At 46.5% G+C, this 14,591-nt stretch overlaps 1 protein-coding gene across 10 annotated transcripts in view; it reads right to left on the minus strand.

Annotated features, from left to right (window-relative positions):
* LOC119972708 (cAMP-regulated phosphoprotein 21-like) overlaps nucleotides 1-14,591 on the minus strand; it is a 503,944-nt gene that overhangs the window by 318,037 nt on the left and 171,316 nt on the right. For 3 of the 10 annotated variants that reach the window (XM_038809860.1, XM_038809859.1, XM_038809852.1), the window contains exon 1: nucleotides 2,717-3,020. The exons of 2 other annotated variants lie outside the window; for them this stretch is intronic. The gene's annotated coding sequence lies outside the window, so the exon portion shown is untranslated. Of the gene's footprint in view, nucleotides 1-921; nucleotides 1,027-2,060; nucleotides 2,326-2,716; nucleotides 3,021-14,591 lie in introns of those variants that run through there. 5 more of the 10 variants (XM_038809862.1, XM_038809861.1, XM_038809858.1 and 2 more) reach the window with 4 other exon arrangements.

The raw sequence follows: 14,591 nt of genomic DNA on the forward strand, positions 1-14,591 counted from the left end.
TAAGGTGGAACTCTTACACTAGGTTTTGCAGTACGTACCTTGCCGAGTTAAGCATCAGTTTTTACAAGCAGTTCAAATCTTTGATTTAATGCACTATTTACAGCAACAATCAGTTCTGAATATCGTTACACAATGAAAGATAACTGATGTTGATGTTTTTCCTCCCAAGAGTTAAAGAATTATTCTGTTGATGGAGGTATTGTTGAGTTGGAATCTTCATTCACCTGTAGGAATTTGCAGTTGAGCCTGCTGAGTGTACATTATGAAAACCCTGAAACGAGTAAAGCTATTTTTGTTTTCCTTCATTATCACCAAGACCCAACCTGATTCCTGATAGAAATCCAGCCATTAATTTTTCATGGACTTTGTTAGATTCTGTCACAGCTCCTCACGCTATTTTATCGCGTAAACTAACAGACAAAATTTTGAGATGCAAGATATTTAAAATCCACGTTCTAATAATAAAAGGCTCTCTTTATTATTCAGCATTTCCTAAACAAGCAAAAAAAAAATCACGGCAAAGTGTATTCTGGTGAGCTGCCCTGCCAATTATGTATGGTGCTCTCATGACCTATTTGCATTATGATGTAAATCCCTACTGAACTGTTTGAGTTTGAGAAAAAGGTGCTAATTTCACTCAGGCGATATTGGTAGACAATTACCAAACTGATATTTGTTACTGAGGATTTCAAGTGCAGTGCACTGCTTACCCTTTGTTAAAAGATAATCAATTTTTAATTAATTTGCAGATAAAAAGGTTATCTCTATTGCTAAAGGAGTGGATAAAGTCACATGATACTAGCAAAATTGCAGTCCAATGAACAAGGTTCAAATTCATAATATATATTTAGAACATTTAAACATACTGACCTGCAACAATTTTCAATAGTACAGTCAATAAAATTAAAAAATAGTACATACCACAAATATGAGCTGGTAATGACACTGTTGCATATTTGTGTTGTACGAAGAAGTCTAATAAGCCTAAGAACATTCCCATTACTACAGAACGAAGATGGGGACGACAATACAATAAGGTGTAGTTGCATTCTTCATTATTACGGATTACCAAGACCATTCTTAGGGAGTTGGCTATTGACACCACAAAAATAACATGGCTGATTGTGACGGAATATTAAAATAAAACAGACATTTCATATAATTGAACTAACCCACTGTGGGTTTAAAAAAATAACTTCAGTCACAGATCATAAACAACTTAAATTTAAACCCGAAAATCTAAAATCAACAACCAGAAATATAATACTGATTTCACCCAGTTTAACACATTAAGGGCCGGCAACGCATGCATATGTGAACATTGGGGGAAACGAAAGATGTGCAGCAATTCTTTTCTGCAAGTAGTTTTTCTCAGAGAAATGTAGAGCAAAACGGTATTTTAAAATAAGACTTGGATTTTCCAAAATTGCCACTCCCCTATGCTAGTAGAAAACATTTCTTTATGGAATATTTTTGAAAAAGGAATATTTGAAAAAGGAATACTGAGCAATTGCATTTACTTACACACTATCGGCACAACACTCCGCAAAATATTTCATGCTCTGCAACAATGGTCCTTTGATGCTTTGAATCAAACTTTAAGAAGTTGCAAGTTTTACAAGTGTAAGTTTTACACTTACATTATTTGCACACTTGATAACAATTCTGCAGTGTCAAAGTTGTGCTTGTGATCGATAGCTGTCAAATGTATTCAATGAGATTCATTAAAATCTCATTTGTGCCCTTCCCATGGCTTAAATACATTTATTATCTGTCTCGTTCATTCATGCTTGCCACCTCTGCATAACATTATTTAAACAATACTAAAAATTTCACTATGGTGGATGCTTAAGTACAGCTTGCTCCTGCAATGAAGATGTCATGGTTGTCTAGGTAACAAAACTCTTAACACACAACATAATTCAAAACAAAGCAAATCTCTTTAGTCCCTTCATGATGCTGTTATAACATTTGATCATTCAATTAGTAAAATAAACTATCAAGTGAAATGATATGTACCACACTTATTAACTTCACAAAATCCATTACTGTCACATTACCTTTTCTCTTTCTGACGTAAATCTCAAACAAATTGATTTCTAAGATCAGCAAGTCTGAAGTATTTTAAATGCAGGACTTTTCTGTTCATCGGAGATCTTCAAAGTTCACGATTTTGAATAACAAAGTCCAAACAAGCACTGACTGAGACACTGAAATTCACAAAGGGAGTGGTGCCACAAACAACTTTTATATGCTGCTCTATTCTCACAATTTCCTATAAATATGGGCTGAGCACATTTATCTTGAACACAGTGGAGACCCTGCCTGTTTTGCAACTGCGACTCTACAATGGCTTGGCAAGCACAGATGACCTTATTACTGTGTTTCAGCTTCCAGTGTGGAACAGTGCTGAACACTCTAGGATGATAAGATTCAGGAATAAAAGACAGTGAAACACAACAAATAAAGGAAAAGGCATTTTATTTCCTGCAACTGTTTCCTTCACACAGATTGTGCTTATGGTGCACTGACGGATCAGCATTAAATACTAACATGACATCAAATCGGAAGAAGGAATACAACTTATGAACTACTATCTCTATGTATTATTTTGGTTTTTGAATGTTGGTGCTGAAGCATTATTAACGCACAACATGACAAAGCCAATCCACAAGAAAGCTAACAAGCACTTTGAAAAATGAATATAACTTCTTACCTCAGCTAAATCTCAGACGCCAAGGTTTTTTTTTTCTCAGAAACACACAGTTCAACGCTGCTATGTATCTGCCTTCCTGGAAGACATGATTTTTTTTTCTTTCTCCCCTGCTGCTCTCAAGAATGAGAGCTCACTCCACCCACACACAGGGCTGTTAAGTCTACTGTAGCTATGTGATAACCATCCTCTTGCTCACAACCAGTTTTAGTCATGACGCTTCAGAGGCAGATGATTGTCTGGTATATAGCCATTGGTCGCTGGATCTTTAAAGAGCTGCTTCACCTACAACTAGCCGTGCCGTTCATTCACAAGGTTTCAACAAAAGGGAAGCTTATGTAGCTTAAAGCAGTGCACTTGTTACCCAAAGACTGATAACAATTTGGGTTATTTTCTCTCCCATGTACTGTATAGCTACAGGACAAGACCAATAAAAACCCTCTGAAATTATCATAAAAGCTGTTTTTCTAAAGACAGTGCAGCCTTGTTAAAAAAACTGGTACCCATGGTAACAACAAAAAAAATCATTAGTCCTGTAAATCAGCCTCAGGACAAGTATCCAGTTTATAGCTCCACACCTTAAAAAAAACTAATGAGAGGTTACAATAGCTAATGAATGTATTTTGTGCTGATTAGTGTTCGTATCCAAAAAAGCACCTCTGCCATAAATGAGAGCCAGCCAATAAACAGAACCCACAGGATAATCCATTTACTCAAAATCGTGTACTGCAGTCAAACAACTAAGGAAAGGCTCCTGGGTGCACTGGATCACTCGGGCAGGGTGAACATCAAAACACCGGGTGATTGGAGAGCCTGCCTGGAGAAAAAACGAACCCATTTTCCTTTTGATTGTTTCCTGCATGAAGAATTACAAGGCCATCCAACACTAGGTTCAGGGTAGGTTAGTGGGTTAACTCTCTATCCTTTGCCTCAAGCCTTTTATCTTTAATCAAGCTTACATTGATGAATGGAAGTCTCATGTCTGAAGTAAGTTTGGTAGTCTTAGCCTACGTTTTAACTAGGTGTACAATCTGGCCAAAAATTTGACACAAAATTGATAACCTCACGACGGGTAGGTGGTGTGGTGAGAGAAGAAATTGTCACTGATTTAATAGGTGTTCCTCTGAGGCTGGGATTAATATTGCAGCAGACAGAACTGAATATGCAGCTCATGCTGTGATGATTGAATTGATAATTATGTCATATTCTATCTTATTGAAATGAATGGCTGATACTATTAGAGTAATGCTACCTTTTCTTACATCCTCTAATGGTAGTATTACAACTTCCGAAAAAAGAAATTAGTGCAAGACAAGTAAAAGCTGCCAGCTATCTTTATAGCTACATAGGTGGCACTGTGACCTATTTTAGCCAATCTGTTAATCATTGATTACTTCTCCAACTACCCGGAGGTCATCAGGTTGCACAACCTCACTTCTTCTGCTGTCATTCGGGCGTGCAAAGAGACGTTTGCCCGGCATGGCATCCCGTTCACAGTGATGTCGGACAATGGCCCCTGCTTCAGAAGCCAGGAATGGGCCAGCTTCGCCCGGCAGTACAACTTTGCACACATCACATCCAGTCCCCTGTACCCTCAGTCCAATGGCAAGGCGGAAAAGGGGGTTCACATAGTTAAGAGGCTACTCTGCAAGGCTGCCGATTCCGGATCTGACTTCCATCTCGCTTTGTTGGCCTATCGCTCCGCCCCGCTCTCCACTGGGCTGTCGCCTGCACAGTTGCTGATAAACCGCACCCCGAGGACGACGGTGCCGTCGATTCACAGTTGTTGGGTTACGGGTATAGGGTGGATACGTGGGTTTGAGTAGGGTGATCATTGCTCGGCACAACATCGAGGGCCGAAGGGCCTGTCCTGTGCTGTACTGTTCTATTCTATTCTATAACATCTGGCCAAACGGCAAGGTTCGCATTCATCTCCCGGCTGGTGGCTGGTCTGCACCTGCTGTTGTCCTTAGGCAGGTGGCCCCCCCGTTCCTTCCTGGCTCGGTTACCAGACGGATCCATTCGGCGCCGCAATCGGCCGTGCCCTTCGCCTTGTTCCACAGTCGTCACGGGATCCTCTGAGCAGCTCCTCTGCTGACCCTGCCATGGACTGTGCAGAGCTTCCGATCACTCTGCCTCCTCCTGACTGTGTTGCAGCCCACCCAGCTCCTGACCTGGCGGCTATTGACCCACCCTTGAGGCGGTCAACCAGAGTTCGTCGCCCACCTGAGAGACTGAATGTATGAACTTTGCAAATTTATGGACTCTCTGAGATGTTTCCTTCCTTGTTAAATCGTTTTCCAGTGGTTTGTAAATAGCATTGTTCTTGTTCAATTTGCTTCATATTAATTATCTGCACCAGGCACCTTCCCTTACGTAAGCTCTTACGTGACTGCTTAGAGACAGTGGATTGGTCCATATTTAAGAACTCAGCAACTAACTTAAATGAGTATGCCACCACCGTCACAGACTTCATCAGCAAATGTGTGGACGACTGCATGCCAAGGAAAGCAGTACGTACGTTCCCCAACCGGAAACCATGGCTCAACCGCGAGATTGACTCCCTACTGAAGGACAGATCTGAGGCGTTCAAGGCAGACGACCCTGTCCTATAAAAGAAATCCAGGTACGACCTTCCAAAGCCATCCGAGATGCCAAGAGAGAATATCAAACTAAGCTAGAGTCACAGACAGACTCTCGGCGGTTGTGGCAAAGACTAAACAACATAACGGGCTACAAAGCGAAGCCGAGCAGCATCTCTGGCAGCAGCGCACCCCTCCCCGATGAACTTAATGCATTCTATGCTCGGTTTGAGCAGGTAACCAACAATCCGCTGTCGAGTGCCCCAGCAGCCCATAATTCACCCATACCCACCATCACAGTTTCCGAAGTCAGATCTGCCTTCCTGAAAGTGAACCCACGGAAGGCGATGGGCCCGGACGGGATCCCTGGTCGTGCACTCAGAGCCTGCGCATACCAGCTGGCAGAGGTATTCACAGACATCTTTAACCTATCCCTACTCCACTCCGAGGTCCCCACCTGCTTCAAGAAGACCACCATCATACCGGTACCAAAGAAGAACCAGGCAACATGCCTCAATGACTACCGCCCGGTGGTTCTGACGTCAGTTGTAATGAAGTGCTTGGAGAGGCTGATCATGAAGCGCATCACCTCCATACTCCCGGAACGCCTTGACCCACTTCAATTCGCATACCGACGCAACCGGTCCACATCAGACGCCATTTCCCTGGCCCTACACTCATCCCTAGAGCATCTAGAAAACAAGGACTCCTACATCAGACTCCCATTTATTGACTACAGCTCCGCCTTCAACACCATAATCCCAGCCAAGCTCATATCAAAGCTCCAAAACATAGGACTTGGCTCTTCACTCTGCAACTGGATCCTTGACTTTCTGACCAACAGACCACAGTCAGTAATAATGAACACCAACACCCCCTCCACAATAATCCTCAATACCGGTGCCCCGCAAGGCTGCATACTTAGCCCCCTACTCTACTCCCTGTACACACACGACTGCCTGGCAAAACTTGGTTCCAACTCCATCTACAAGTTTGCTGACGATACGACCATAGTGGGCCAGATCTTGAATAACGACGAGTCCGAATACAGGAGGGAGATAAAGAACCTAGTGGAGTGGTGTAACGACAACAATCTCTCCCTCAATGCCAGCAAAAGTAAAGAGCTGGTCATCGACTTCAGGAAGCAAAGTACTGTACACACCCCTGTCAGCATCAACGGAGCCGAGGTGGAGATGGTTAGCAGTTTCACATTCCTAGGGGTGCACATCACCAAAAATCTATCCTGGTCCACTCACGTCGACGCTATTACCAAGAAAGCACAACAGCGCCTATACTTCCTCAGGAAACTAAGGAAATTCGGCATGTCCACATTAACCTTTACCAACTTTTACAGATGCACTATAGAAAGCATCCTATCGGGCTGCATCACAGCCTGGTATGGCAACTGCTCGGCCCAGGACCGCAAGGAACTTCAGAGAGTCGTGAATATCGCCCAGTCCATCATACAAACCTGCCTCCCATCCATTGATTCCCTCTACACCTCCCGCTGCCGGGGGAAAGCGGGCAGCATAATCAAGGATCCCTCCCACCCAGCTTACTCACTTTTCCAACTTCTTCCATCGGGCAGGAGATTCAGAAGTCTGAGAACACGCAAGAACAGACTCAAAAACAGCTTCTTCCCCACTGTCACCAGACTCCTAAATGACCCTCTTATTGACTGACCTCATTAACACTACACCCTGTATGCTTCAACCGATGCCAATGCTTATGTAGTTACATTGTATATCTTGTGTTGCCCTATTATGTATTCTCATGTATTTTCTTGAATTTTGTTTAATTCCCATTTCTTCCATGTACTGAATATTCTGTTGAGCTGCTTGCAGAAAAATACTTTTCACTGTACCTCGGTACACGTGACAATAAACAAATCCAATCCAATCCCTTGTATATAGCTTCATTTTCCTGTATATAGATTTGTACATATGTCTTCGCATCTCACATGTAGTTAGGTACATTCTTCACGCACCCACACTATTTATTGTCGCACATTCACATCAAATTTTTTTAAAAGGGGGGGATGTCATAATATACACCAGTATATCATGGTGCAGACACATGCTGATGGACATACACTAGGACCAATCAACATGCACAAACACTGCAGCCAATCACCAGTTAGAACACACGCACAATAAAGGCAGAGGGCATCACTTTTCCCACTCATTCTGGATGCTGCCTCTCAGAAGCACAAGAGCTCATCAAGTATAGTATAGACTCACACTACGTGCTGAGAGATTCAACTGGTTCGGACAGGCACAGGTCTCTAGTTAAACTAGCATCGTGTAAACACACAGTTATAGTATGTCTATTATTTTATAAGAGTTAATAAAAGTGTTGAACCTTCTTCAGTGTTGGTGGCATATATCTGCTTCACAAGTCCACAGTGCCCAACACTTCAGTAACCAGAGGGGAAATGGCACACCACCCCTCCAACTAACGATGAGTAAGATCATGGGAGATTCACTGAGAAGCGTAAAATAGAGGAGATATAACAACATCAGCAGGCATGTCCAAGCCAGTCCAGTTCACATTAAATCCATTTACCAGTAGACCAGGTCAGTTAGCTTGTTCTGTAATCCATTTGATGAAAAGACCAGTGGAACATTCCTTCTCTTTATATTATTTTCTGTATGCTTACATTGTGCTTATATTTTTTTTTTAATTCTATGGATGATTTTCTTCACTACTGACTAGTTTTTTAAAGATTTCAAAGATGAATGTTCAGATATTCTATATCTCATTGTACCTTGTCATCCTGCTTGATCAGCACCATATCCACCACCTTAAATATTCACTCCCTCTGTCACCTGCACACAGTGGCAGCACTACGTACCATATACATGATTCACTGCAGCGTACGGGTGTGAACCCCGATCCCGCCGGCAGGGGTGGGGGGGGGGGGGGGGGGGGGGGTGTGCTGGAGCACAGCAGTCGGTTTGGCATCTGGGGCGAACCTCAATTTCGGCTGGACCCCCGATTCTCCACCCGATCGCGCTCCGTGTCGCCAGCATCACGGGTGGAGAATCCAGGCCACTCAGTCGATTTGTTTTGCGCTGTCATCGACACAAGTACCCACTCAATATTTTTCTTTTCAATATTGAAAGAACATCTGTAAATTGATTGATTCTGGCCTACCAGTGATCGATTGATTTCTCTCCCTGCCTCTACCCAACATGGACATGTCCACACATACATGATAACCATTTGGCCACTATTATACCCGCCCCTCATAGATTCAATTCAATTGCAACACTGGAATCGTGAATCACGATTGTGCGGAGAATCGCAGGTAATTGAAAAATCAAGGTTTGCGCCCAGCGCCATGGTCCAGTCCCTCACTGGCAGTGAAACAGAAGTTTGCATCCCACGCCAGGGTCCCCATCAATACCATCATTTGCATGGATTTCAATATCATTAGGAGATTGGACCCTTCATGCTTCACCCCCCCCCCCCCCCCCCCCCCACCCCCCTGCGATGCTCCGCCCATGTGGGAGCAAATTGGTGCAAGTATTTACAAACAGGGACTGGTTACCAAGGCTGCTGAGGAGGAGCGAGAAGTTAAAGAAACTTTTTAAAAACTCTCCAAAATTTTCGCGCTTGCTGGGGTCAGCTGCCTGGGCTGGGAGAGTAGCGGGATTTGATTTGATGATGGGTCTGTGGACTCAAGGTGTCCCACTTGGGATTGGGGTGGCCTGGCACAGACTGCCATTGCTGCAGTATGTGTTTTCAATGCACCTCTCTTTTGCTACTTACAGCCCCTGGCTGCTCACCCTGCTGACTGCTTAACTGTCCTATAAATGTTGAGTCTCTATTCATCTGGGAACCCAGCTTGGCCGCCCCTCAGGAAAACCTCAGACACCAGCTGACTCATCAACAGGATGGGCGTGGCCAAGCTCAATCAGTGACTCCCCGGGTGCTGGCATTCCTCAGTGTACTCCCCAGGAGCACAGGGGAAGCAGGAGAGTAGCAGAGCTCACCCCAAACAAAGGTCAGATGGAACTAGGCCTTTGACACCCTCCCTGGCACACTGCCCCTCTCAGGGCAAAGACCTCACCAGTGACCGACAGCTGACTCCAAGTCCTGGGACACAGAGGGTGGCACTGAAGTACAACTCAGGGTCACCATGTAACCTGGTAGCGTTAGATGGGTAAGGGTATACTCACCTTGCTGACATGTGTTTTCTTTTCTCCCCTGCAGAGAATGGATTTCTGTGTACAGCACTATGCTAGCTATCTACCTGGCCGCAGCTGCTGTTGCAGGTACAGGGAGGCTGGAGGCACAGGAACTGCTCAGTGAGGGCTGATGTTTGGGGGTTGGTGGGAGGATGGGATCGTTGTTATTGTTATGGGGATTGACATATCTGCATATCTGTTGCTGATTATTGTTTATTGTTGGTGGGTGTAAATTCGGGAGAAAATGGGAAAAAGGAGAATAAAAATATTTTTTAAAAAGAGGAACCTGGTCCAGAAGTGCAGGGGCCAGCCAGTGAGGCTTGAGTGTTGGCCGTTAAACAGGCCGAGGAGAAGGTACGAAGGAAGCACCTCATCAGGACACGTATATACCGTTGACGCCTGTCCTTCGAGGAACTGCCGTACCACCTGTGCTGCCGAAGACTTTGGCTAGCCGTGAGATCGTGCATCGTCTGTGCCGGATAGTGTAGTGGCACAACTGGTACTGCGGGTGTATGGAGATGGACATCTGCTCCCGGTGGCCATCAAGGAGACACCCTGAAATTTTCTGTCTCTGGTTCTCTCCAGGGACCGAGCAGGGACCTGTCTGGGATCTCTTGGACATCTCCACATAGGTGCATCTGTGTGTGACAGGTGCCCTATGTGCCTGGGGTTTGGACCAAATGACCTTCAGTCTAGACCAGGTTCACCAGCATGCCTGGGTAGCAGGATTCACTGCCATTGCTGGCATACCCCAGGTCCAGGGAGTGATTGATGGCACGCATGTCCCCCTACCAGCACTAGTTCATCAGGTGCGCCCTTCATCAGTAAGAAGGGGTTCCACTCCCTGAATGTGCAGTTGGTGTGTGACCAACAGCTTCGCATCATGCACGTCTGCGCCCGATACCCAGGCAGCGTACACGATCCTTATGTCCTGGTGCACTAGAGGTTCCCGGCACCTTTGAGGCACTCCCTTGGATGAGGGGTTGGCTCTTGGGCGCTGAGGTAACAGCTAATGATACCTGTGCAGAGGACCCAGACTGACACAGCAATCCATTATAACTACACCAATGCAGCAACTTGGAGCGTCATTGAGCGGTGAACCAGCATGCTCAAGATGCGCTTCCGATGTTTGGACCGCTTTGGTGGAGTGCTCCAATATAGCCCCTGGAGGGTTTCAAGCATCATGATGGTCTCTTGCATCCTGCACAACATTGTGCAGTAGAGTGGGGACATGCTGGAGGAGGAGGAAGAACATCAGGCCTCTTCGGACGAGGAGAATGTCCGGGGCAAACCTGGCGTGGAGCTTGGGCTGGCAGCTCAGGTCACCCAACATGTGCTCCAGGGCTGCCGCACATGGCCAATTTCATCAGCTCCCAATTTGCCAACTAAGAGGCCTGGCCTATGGCAGCTCTACCGGCCTGTTCCACCTCTCCACCCACACCCCCCGCACCCTTCCAAATGGAACGCCCTTCCCCATAACCGCTCACATCTTCCCTGTCCCTCTTCCCTTCATTCCACCTTCCCTGTCCCACTTCCCTTCACTCCGCCTTCCCTGTCCCTCCTACCTTCACTTCACCTTTGCTGTCCTTCCTCCCTTCACTCCACCTCCCCTGTCCGACAGCCCTTCACTCCATCCCACTACCCAACTCCCCTTCCCCTCCTCCGAGGGTCCTACCAGCAACAACTCAACACAGCATGTTGCCCTGGGTTGGCAGTATCTGCGGGTTTTGTCCACGGGATGGAGGATGATGATGGCTCACTGCGAGATGCGATCTAGTGCTCTTCATCGTTTGACAAAGTCTGATTTCTGTCTTTAGGACTGTCCACTGTCCGTCCAAGTGATCCATCTCACGGGTCCGTGTATCGTTTGGGATCGTGGCGGGGAGTGGATATGGAGAAGATGGTGAGCGGTGATGGGTTATTCACTGGGTTAGCTGTCATACAAGGTGGCCTCACATTTCTGGTCCCCTGCCACCTCTTGCTGAGTGTGACCTCAAGTAGGACATTCAAGTGTCATGCAGGCCCTGTCCTGTGTCATCCTCCAGCCCCCAGCCATAAACCAACCACCATCACCCCCGTCAAACACCCCCCACCTCCCACAACTCCTCCCCAGCACATTCTCTACATCCAGCCCAGCCCATCCCTGACATCCACAGAATAATAGAATTTACAGTGCAGAAGAAGGCCATTCAGCCCAACAGCCATAGAGTACTGAGACTGGGACAGGTGCCTCAGCAAGTGAGACATGTCCCTCACTGCCTTGGTAATGTCCCTCTGGCACTATACAAAATCCCTCTGAGACTGTACCATGTCCCTCTGAGACTGACCAAGGTCAGTCAGCCCCCGGCCAAGGCTCTTGATGCCGCGCTTTGGCCTTTTGTGACTTGGCAAAGTTCTCGAGCACCGCAGCAATGTCCATGTGGGTCCAGGACATGCCTGCTGTGATTGCGTTCCCCTCTTCTGTGCCTCAACCATCGACCGCACAGTGTGCCCCAAGCCTTGGATGTCTTGACCCACGGCTCTGACCTACTGGCCCAAAGCTTCCCTGCAGATGTCACCTGTTCAGTGTTGGCCTGGGTGCCATGCATTGTTGGTACCATCTCCAGCGCCTGAAGATGGTTGGAGTCATCCAGCCACACCTGCAGGATTGGAAAGTCACTGACATCCCCTCTTGCACTTCCTTGCTCTGTGCCTGCATCTCCACTAGTGATGGGTTCGTGCTCTGTGCCTGCATCTCCACCAGTGATGGGATCGTACTTTCCAGAAGCACAAAACCTGACGGAACACAGCTGTTTCCTGTGATTGGGCAGCCATCCGACCGCCCGCTCTGTGGGGAGTCCCTACCTCCAACTGATGTGCTGCAGCACGTGTGAAGTGAGGACCAAAAGGTGACTGAGGAGCCTCGCCAACTAGCTCCATCGCACTCTGCTCCCCAAAATCTTCAGTCGCAGGTCTCGATTTTAGGCGTTCCCTGCTATTATAGGCTGCCTTGTCCTGGGGCAAGGTGTTTCAAACTGCAGGTCAGGACCCGATGGGTCGTGGAGTGATCAGTTGTGGCATTCCTGCATGCTGGAGAAGCGCCCAACGGTCGCAGCCGGCTTTTAAGAATGTTGGCCATGACCGGCTTTTAAGTTGGGAATGCCAGCCGCGACCTGCCTTTAAATGAGAACGATGCAATTTTCCCACCAGAAAAGGTGGCATACAGCAGGTCACATGCCAGCACGTACACCGACATCACATGCCCTGTAAGTCCGTGCTTTTGGCGCAAAATCACAGAGGAGAGATTCCTCCATTTTATAGCTATGAGGAAGGAAGCAACAAGATTGTGACAAACTGAAGATGGATCGATTTGTTATAAAGAAGAGAGAGCCAGGGACACAAATAGGCCAGGATCTCACAACTGAATCTGCTGGATGGAGCTAGCAAGGAGAGTCTACGGCAGGACAAAAGAGTATAGTGTCAGCTGGAGACAGAGCTCCAGGGTCTATGGTGAACAGCCTGCTAAGAAGAAACTGAAATTGGGAATAAATCAATATAAAGATGATTTCTTGAGGTATGGATTTGTTAATTGTGCCAATGCAAATCAGAAGACTAAACCCGTGTGTGCCATATGCAGGGAAGTACTGGAAAATGAGAGTTGGATGCTAACTATGTCTTACCTTGCAGAAACTTTTCAATTCTAAATGAACTGAACCTCATATTGCAAGGTAAGGATGATGATTGCTTTCGGCACTGTCAAGAAATAGGTGCTTTCCAAAATTCATTGGAAGTTTGGCAAGTGCGAGTACAAAGCCAGAACTACCACATGTTCCCCACACTGCTATGACACATCAAAGAAAACAATGTAGTAAGGGAACTGCTAATAGACTGGCAAGCCTTATTCAGTCGCATCTGGCTCCGCTGATAAACAGTTTTTGCTGTTACTTTCCAGAGGAGAAGTTTCAGATTTTGAAAGAGGTGGATGAAAAAGCCTTTTGAGTTTGAGACCCTAGAGTCAATTGTTAACTTACAGTTGACTCCAAATGAACAGACTAAACTTCTGCGCCTCACCTGTGACAGCACATTAAAAACACGCCACAAGTCCACAAGGCTGTCAACATTCTGGAGTGGTGTCTCTGAGGAATATCCAATGTTGAGTAAAACAAGCATTTTGTTGCTATTTCTCTTCACAATGACCTATATGTGCGAGGTTGTATTTTCTATCCTCACAAAGATGAAGATAGCACAAAGGAACCAGCTGAACTCTGCACTCAATATGCGCATAGCCCTCTCCTCCTTTGAACCTGATTGGAGTGAGATCATGAGGACCAAGCAGGCTCACCTGTCACATGTCACATTAAAGGTAAGCAAAAATGGTATGTTGTGGAATAGATCACAAAGGACGGCCAGCATGGGTCGCACAGGTCGGCCAGTTGATAAAAATCAGTCCTGGGAAAGAAAGTTTCAAAAACTCCGAGGGCACACAGACAGGACATGGTGAGATGGCAGGGAGGCACATTTTATGGGCAGTATGTAGCTGGTGGCATGTATGTGCAAGGCACTCTGCCAGAGAGAATACAGGTGTTGGGGTTTGGTGGAGGGTGGGTTGTAAGGGAGATGCTTTGGTTGGCCTCTAGGGAGTGGAAGGTGATGCGAGGAGTGAGGGCCGAGACTGATGACAGGGGCACAGAGGTGGTGATTCAATCGAACTGACCGGAGGAGGTAATTCATCTTTTGCAGCATTGGGTCAGAGTCTTCCTTGTGAGGCTGGCAGCACTAAGCGCTTCTAGCACCTCCTCCTAGGCCCCATTAACAATGGAGGGATTGAGTCTCCTGCCAACCCTGGTGATGAGGGTGTCCTTCCACTCCTCCCCTCCATCCAGCATACGATCAGGCTCATACGGAGTAAATAGCGGTGCTTGGAATGGGAGTGTGCGTGGAGTGGAGTGATTATAATAGCTCCAGCGCCAATTCAGGCTCCAGCGGATAAGACACCAGCTGGAATGGGAATCTCTCTAGATTCACGTGGGCTGAGTGCTAGCCCATTTGCACATCCTGGCTCGCTTCCGAAAAAGCGGCCACAACATGAACGCGAACCGCATGCAATTCAGTCCCGGTGATAAC

Source organism: Scyliorhinus canicula, chromosome 10, assembly GCF_902713615.1.
Source record: "Scyliorhinus canicula chromosome 10, sScyCan1.1, whole genome shotgun sequence".
Lineage (NCBI taxonomy): Eukaryota > Metazoa > Chordata > Chondrichthyes > Carcharhiniformes > Scyliorhinidae > Scyliorhinus > Scyliorhinus canicula.